General features: G+C 49.3%; 1 protein-coding gene across 1 annotated transcript in view; it reads right to left on the bottom strand.

Moving 5' to 3' along the window:
• Positions 1-912: 912 nt before the first annotated feature.
• Positions 913-7,879, bottom strand: part of IGFBP7 (insulin like growth factor binding protein 7) — a 139,205-nt gene continuing 132,238 nt past the window's right edge. Inside the window, exon 6 of the mRNA XM_054165017.1 lies at positions 913-923. The gene's annotated coding sequence lies outside the window, so the exon portion shown is untranslated. The remainder of the gene's footprint in view (positions 924-7,879) is intronic.

Raw genomic sequence — 7,879 nt, 5'->3', positions numbered from 1 at the left:
GCCACCGTAAACTTTAGACATCAACAAACCTTATGCTAAGCGTTCTCGTTAGTTTATCACATCTGCACGAGGCGATCAAGGGGTTATAGCAGCTTAAAGGCATGATTGTGAAACAAGATATGAAAGGATCTCTTTTTGACTCCGCTCAGACGGTTGGAGAATATTTTAACTTATTGAACTTGCGCATTTCCACCTTGCTCACTAGGTGGCAGCTTTTGTTTTAAAGATGGTTTTGTGCTCTGGGCAGCAGTACCGGAAAAGGCTTTTCATTAGTAATTGCCGTTTGTATACATTGCATTCGCCTTCTGTTAGAAGCTGCATAATTAGTGTCATTGAGACACAGCAAATCTCATTTACTTGGCAAACTAGACTTGCTTTCTTCCCTGATCATTGAATCCAAGTAGGTTTGCTGCAAGAGACTCTAGAGCACACCATTTTGTGAAAATCTTATTCCACAGGTAGATGTCTTCTCGATGGACCTGTAGCATTCATTGCCTTGCATAGGATTGTATTGGGTTTTGTCTTAGCTTTACAGTTTTCCAGCTGGTCACATAGTAGTTACTAAATGTTTATAGACACAGCATAAGTCACTGAACAGAGCATTCAGAACTACACCGCTTCAGAAAAAAAAAGTCATTTTCCTCTGTGACTGAGTCTCTTTTTTAAATTAAGTGGGGGTTGTCAACAGGTGAGAAGTTAGATAAGATTCTGGAACACTTGGATTATTTCACAGATGTGAACACTTCTTCCTGACATTAGATGCAAAAGTTTTTAGAGTTGACCTGAAACTGTTCCTACTTCAGCCGGTCTGTTCCAGCTTCCCCAGTGACAGAGGCAAAGAGGCTGTGAAATCCTACCATGAGGCTCTCTGGAGCAGAGAATAGAGCTGGAACTGAGATGTTGAACTTGTCTAGTGAAAGTCCAGTGCAAGCCTCTGGCTGCTTCCGTGGAAGGTCCTGGGCTTCCTCAAAGTCCCTTCCTTATCTGCCAGTCCCCCTCAAATATCTTGCATACCCAGCAAGCTTCAGATGTCCATAAGTGGACACCTGAAGCAAGCCTTCTCTCTTTGTCTCTGAAGAGCATCTGCAGAAGTTAGGGAGTAGGTCCTTTATGAAGCCTGGGCCTTCTCTGCAATAGCTATCTGCTGCTGTTGCCTTCTGGTAAGCACTGGGAAACTCCAAGTAGCTTGTTTCTCTCTGTGAATTTCTAAATAATCAGTTTTAGATTTACATGGGATTCAGGGACTTTCTGGTTTGTTTTTTTTGTTGTTGTTTTTTGGGGTTGGTTGTTATGGTTTGGGGTGTTTTGCTGTTGGTGGTGGTTGTTTGCATTTTTCCCATGGAGTAAGTAGTGTTATGTAAATTTATGGAAATGTTTGCCCCACAATGTTCCTGTCTTCCCTAAACTTATGCTAGGAAACATAAATAAAACTAGAATGGACAATGGTGATGAAATTATTGTGAATAGGAAGTCACATCAATGATTAAGTTTATCTTGTAAGAATCATAGAACCATTTAGGCTACAAAAGACCTTAAAGACCATCAAGTTCAACCATAAACCTAATATTGCCAATTCCACCACTAAACCATGTCCCTAAGCACCATGTCTACAGTCTTCTAAAGACCTCCCAGGATGTTGACTCTACCACTTCCCCAGGCAGCCTGTCCTGATGATTAACAGCCCTTTCGGTGAAGAAATATTTCCTGATGGCCGATCTTCCCTGGTGCAACTTGAGGCCATTTTTTCTTGTCCTGTCACTTGCTACTTAGGAAAAGAGACCAACACCCCCCTCAATTGTCTGCCTGGATCAGCCAACGTAAAGATCTGGGGAGGCAATCCCTTGCCAACACCAGAAGTCCTCCTTCTGCTTCTAACAGCTTCAAACAGCATTGGCAGCAAGCCCCCAGGACCTGACCTCATTGCGGATGGGAAATGGCACCCTTAGCCTCTTTGTGTCCCTGAAACCACTTCCCTCCAGCAGGACAAGGAGTGAAAACACATGCCACAGGCAAGTGGGACTTCCTTAAGCCATGGTGCAGGTACAGCTTCTTTAGCTCAAGTTTGTAAGGGTGTGTGTGCTTGTTTGAGCCTGCTCGGCTCTCCCATGGATTGAGCACTCTCTGGCACTTGCCACTGGAGCTGCCACTGCTCCTTCCTGGAAAGTACCCCCATCCTGAACACTCGAACTTGAAAGAGATGGCAAGGAGTATCTTCCTCCAGCCTAGGGCCTCTCTATCAGTCATGCTGACCTTTTGACAGCAGAGTAACTACACTGGGAAGCTCCTAGAAGCAAGGGATGTCCTGCTGTGGATGACCCACTCCCTGAGGCTGTCAGAGCAATGAGGGAGCCAGCTGTGAGCACCTCTGTTTTGCTCACCCAGCTGTCCCCATGGCCAGCTGTGCAACAAAGATTGTTGACAACTAGCACTCAGGAATATCAGTGCCAGGTTTCCAAGAGCCATAAAACCCAGGCTGCTAAAGGGAAAAATATTTATAAGTGAATTACACAGGGTCCCTGAAGCTGCTCCCCAACACCTGGCAGACTGAGCATAGGGTCATTGTCTATTGTATGTCCCCTCCTTGTTAACTGTCACCCTGCAAGCCATCTTGGTCATCTGCCAGTGCCACAGGAGCTCTGCAGCTGCTCTGGGGGCTGTGGTGTGTGTTGCATGGAGATAACCATCCTGCTCAGAGTCCCAGGGCCTCTGGTGGTGCCTCAGCAGCTGGCAGTGTCTGGGTCAGCTCTCAGCGGGTGCCAACCATGGCCCCACACCGCCTGCCCAAACTGGTTCAGCAGAAACCACAAGGACCACTGCCAGCTGTATGTTGCTAGTGCCACAAGGCAGGCACAGGGGCCAGGCACCTCCCAAACCAGAGGCACCCTCGCTGGCACTTGCAGTGAGCAGAACCCATAGGCTGCCCACCCTGGTGCAGCACAAGGGAAAATGTGGTCCTTGTCCCTCACAGTGAAGGCTGAGGAAAGCTGCTGGCCCCAATGGCAGGGCTACAGGTTGGTCTGCACCCATGCTCACCCCACTAAGGCCCCTTGTCTTCCTCAGGGTAGGGCCTTGGGACAGCATGCCTGCTGCAGCTGAGAGGGTCATGATGGTGGTATGCTAGTGGTCTGGTAGAGTCTATCCCTGCTCTAGGGAGGAATAAAGTCACTTCATTGACATGTATACAAGTATATGAGTCAGAACTTCTGAAAGCTGGCAGTTTCAGCCTAGAGTTTCTGACCAGGACAGATTTCAGCAGGTGTTTTCCAGCCCCCTGCTTCCCTGACTTGTTCCCTAGAAAATATATGGCCATCCAAATCTCTAGAAGGGCACTCGCTCCACTTCACATCCTTTTGGCACTCTAGGAGCAGAGAGCAGATCGGCATGTCTCCTCTAGCCTCTTCCCTGCTTCTCGCCAGTGCTGATGCCCATGTTTTCCTGGGCTGGGCACAGTGGGCAGCTCCCTCATGTGAGATGCACTGCCAGCTCTCTCCGCATGCTAGGGCATGCTCTGCTTACAAGCAATGGCAGCACTGCTGAAAAGCCTTCTGGCAAGGAACTGCACGTATCAGTGCCTGGTTTAGTCACTTCAAAACAATCTGGTTAGTAAGGAGAGGAGGGAGGAAGACTGTACCCCAGGCAGAGATTGCACATGGAAATACCAATGAGATGACACTTTTCTCTGAGAACTTTTGGAACAACTGAAGGAGTAATAAAACACCACAGTTTCCATCCATATGGCTGTATCCCACAGACAAGGAAAATGCAGGAATCTTATTGGAAATCACATCTGATTCATATCTGATGCTGTGGAAAGACAGGCTGAACCTTGCCCATTAAAGCAAAAGCAAAATGTATGAAGGATAGTGCAGCTGAGGCAGTTGCTAAGCCCAAGTGGGCAGTAAGCAGCCTTGCTCCAGCAACAAGGGCAGCAACAAGTTACCTGTGCCCACCTCCTGCTCTTTTAATGGCCTGGGGCATGATCTGAGAAAGTACTGTGTGCTGCTGGCTCTTGGGCTGCAGCTAGTGTTGATTCTCTCCCAGGGTAAAACTGATCAAAAGATCAACAATATAGTCCAGTTCTTAAATTAGTCCAGTTCTTAAATTTTGGGGTATCCAACAAAAGCAATTGATAGCTGCACCCTGCAGAGCAGCTGATCTCTTATGCTGTTCAGGGGCAAGTGGCTTTTGCAGGTAGAAATCTTATTTGATTAGCTGCGAGATTTGTCCTGTGAGTCAGTACTGACTGGTTAGAAAACTCTTTTCTAGCTGAATGGAAGCCAAAAAAATTCTAAAGCCTTGTTTCCAGACACATTTTTGGGGTTAGTAGACAGAAAACTCCAACACATCAGGGGAAAAAAAAAAGAATTGGAAAACAAAACAGAAGACAGCTTTTGTGATTCTCCTTTGCATTGGTGTGTTCAGAGAAGAGAAGGTTTTGCTCTCTGACAGTCTTTGCCCCCCTCCATCTTTTTTTCCACCCTGTTTATATACAGCAGTAGAGGGACAACATTTGGGCCAGGATGGTTATGAGCTATGTGTCAAATGCCCCCCACAAAGTAATTGAAGCCAACACGTTGCCGGAGGGCAACCCCTGGATGATACTCAAGCCTCTGCAAGAAGAATCTGGAGGAGTAGGATGCTGAACGTAGGCTGCAGCTGCCAGCTCCTCACTGCAATGCCACAGTATCATCCACAGTTGTCACATGCACATCCCAACAGCTGAATTTCTTCCTCTGTAGGGAGGAACACTCTCTTATGGACCTGGATGAACCCTGCATTTTGTTTCAATTTAATCTAACCCTTCTGACAAAGGGACATCTTTCTTCTGAGGCCAGAATCGACTTACACCAGGTGAGGCATAAACTCCAGCAGTACTTTGACCCTCTCTCAGGAAGAGAAACGTGGCCTACAAGATTGCAGGACACATGAGCACTTCCCAGGTAAACACAGACAGATTTGTGACGTGACTTTCACACTGTCACTGCAGGACTCCCAGTGCCTCTGAATCCATTTCAATGGCGTGTTTCAGCCTGAAACACATCACTGCCAGCACTCCCAGTGCAAGTCTGGGCTGCATTCACAGGCTACAGGAGAAAGTTTTTTTCCACATAAAAGACTTTCTTGCTGTTGACAGTAATAAACAAGGGAAGAGAAGCTGATCCTGTTCCTGCAGGCCACATTACTCACATTTTGCAATGCTTGGGGCACATGGATGTAAGAAAATCAAAGACAGTGTACAAACATAAGAAACTCTTTCTGAGCCAGAGTATCCTCCCATATGTCCTGTCTCCAAAGGTGGCAAAGAGCAGGTACTAAAGCAGAACATAGGCACGGAGCAGCTAAGTAGCAGTACCCACCAGAGCTCCCTCAAGCACATGGCAGTATGCAGTTCACAGCCTCTGCCTGGACCTTCCACAACAGGTTCAAAATCCAGGGATGTGTCCTGCTGTAAGGGTCTGTTCCAGCTGCCTTGAACTCATCTTGATCTTCCCAGCCACAGCTGCTGGAGCCACTCCATTGGGCACCTCTTCCATGTTCTTGTTGCTTAGCAGCAGTGAGAAACAGGACATATCCCCTTAACCAGGTGTTTCCCCAAGGCATGGAGAATCAAGTCTTCTCCCAAAAACCTCCTCTGGCAGCCACTGAAGAGCATCACTTGGTTTATCAGGCACTAAGGCTATCCTTGTAGCAAAAGCACTGTTGCTTGATCAACATCATCCTGCTAGGAAAATTGGCACAGGTCTCTTTGCAGTCCCTCTGCCTTGGTCCATTTTCCCCCACATTACAAAACCACTCAAATTTCAGGACAGTTTTGGCTCATTGCTAAACATATGGCAGGTTTCTTGCCTGGGTTTCTCCAGCCACTTCTCCCCAGAGGCAGGTCTCTGGCTCTGGCTCCAGCCAGCTCAACAGCTTTCTGCATTCAGTGCCAGTTTTCCTCTTGCTCGGGCAGATAATTTCAGCCATAGTCAGTTGCTTATGAGTCCTTTCTCTAACCCCTCTGATTTTCCAGCGTCCCCTTCCAGCTATTTGTAAGCTGAGAGAAAATCAGCTCCTCCCCACTGCACCCCACCCCTCAAGATGCCTGTGAAGCTGCTGTCTAATGCTTCCAGCCCACCCCACCCTATTGTGAATTGCAGTTCCTGGGCACTTATCGAGAAGAGTCTTTGGCAGAAGAGGATGCTTTGCTCTCAATCCAGTCCCCAGCCAGGCTCTTGCCCTGTGCCACTGGAACTGCAGCAGCAGGTCAGATCTAAGACCCAGACCTGCCCCTATATCCAGCCTTGCAGGATCACAGGGCTGCCTAAGGTGACAACAAAGTCAGGAACCTTAGGCTTGCACAAATCATTTGCAAGGGGCTAAAGAGAGATGAGAAGCAAACTCTGCACAGCAGCGACCGCTGCTACTCCATCAGCAAAGCTAGGAGCAACGGGTCCCCACGGCAGGGGAGCTGGTGGCAGCCTGGCCAAAGGGCAGCACTGGGGACCCTAGGGCCTCCAGAGGAGCAGGCAGGCTGGGCTGGAGTGAAGATGAACAGCTGAGGGCAGGTTCCTCGCATCCTGCCTTCACCCTTCTTGTACCTCCGCAGGGAAGAGCCCCAGCGGTCCCCGCACGCGGTGACAGGATACATCCCCAGCCCCGAGCGTGGCGGGACGAGTCCCGACGGCTCCTGTGCCACCCGTCCGGAGAGCCCCGCAGCGCCTACAACCATGCGTTGAGCCCTGCCAAGGAGAGTGGGTGCCAAACCTGAATTACCAGCCCAGAGAGTGGCTGTGGATCCCGGCAGCTCCTGCGATTCGCGGCAGGTTTTTCAGGTCCCCGCCTGTCACACACACACGCAGATATTTAAGCAATCACCCAAGGACCTGCGGGGTTCGTGTTTTACGCACTTCTGCTCCCTGGCCAGCTACAGGTAAGTGCAGGCGTTGAGCTGGGGGTGCTGGGGTGGCTTTGCAGTTGGGGATGGCGGGGGGAGTGGAAGGAGGAGCTGACCTGCGTTTATTGATGCTAAAGTGGTTGGAGCAGCATCCAGCAGAGCTGCGGTGGGAAAGCTTCATGCCTGGGACAGGGAGAGGGACACTCAGGCAGGCAGGCACCCCAGGCTGGGGGTACTACAGGGACCTGCCTCTGCTTCAGCAGCTGCAGTGCTCTTGTTTCCTTGTTCACATCCGATGTTAGCTTTTGAAACTCTGAACGGGTAGTTTACAGGATGCGTGACAGGTGGCTTTTCCTTATTTATGGCTGGGTCTGTTTTATTTTTAAGGCCACTGTCCCACCTTATCCTGTGCACCATGCTGGCTGATCTTATCCGCAACCACCCCACAGCAGGAGGTCAAGCAAAGCTGGGGACAGGACATGGCTCTGCAGCAGAGCAGAGGAGAACAGGAGGGCTCTTTTGCATTGAGAACTGCTATTTTGATCTCTGCAGTGGCAGGAAATAGCAACAAGCTAAAACCAGATGCAGATACCTCCAGTTGCACCCCAGTCCTGACAGTGGGGAAAGCACCTGGGATGGGGTCAAGAAACCCAGCAGGGTCTATGAGGCCCCATCTGTTGGGCAAGAGCTACTGCTCAGAACATTTTCCAGGGGTTTTGGGTGCAGTAAATCCTTGGAAAGCTGCACAGCCAGCCAGCTATTGTGTCTGCTGTTCAAAAAAGCAAAGCTGAGCAAACAGAGATCATGTTTTTTTCTGGAAAAGTAGATGTTTTCTGCTAGGATAGTAAATGTGGACTGCACTAGCAGTGCTGGGCAGGCATGTTGAGAGACAGGGGGATGTCCTCTCCTGTCTCAGGCCATTGCTGGAAGCTCTGCTAGTAACCCCAGGGTATCTCTGGGGAGCTGGGTGCACCCACAGGACACCATAGAATTGAGCAGGGA

This window comes from Dryobates pubescens, chromosome 1 (assembly GCF_014839835.1).
Source record: "Dryobates pubescens isolate bDryPub1 chromosome 1, bDryPub1.pri, whole genome shotgun sequence".
Lineage (NCBI taxonomy): Eukaryota > Metazoa > Chordata > Aves > Piciformes > Picidae > Dryobates > Dryobates pubescens.
This window is presented reverse-complemented; position numbering and strand designations above follow the sequence as displayed.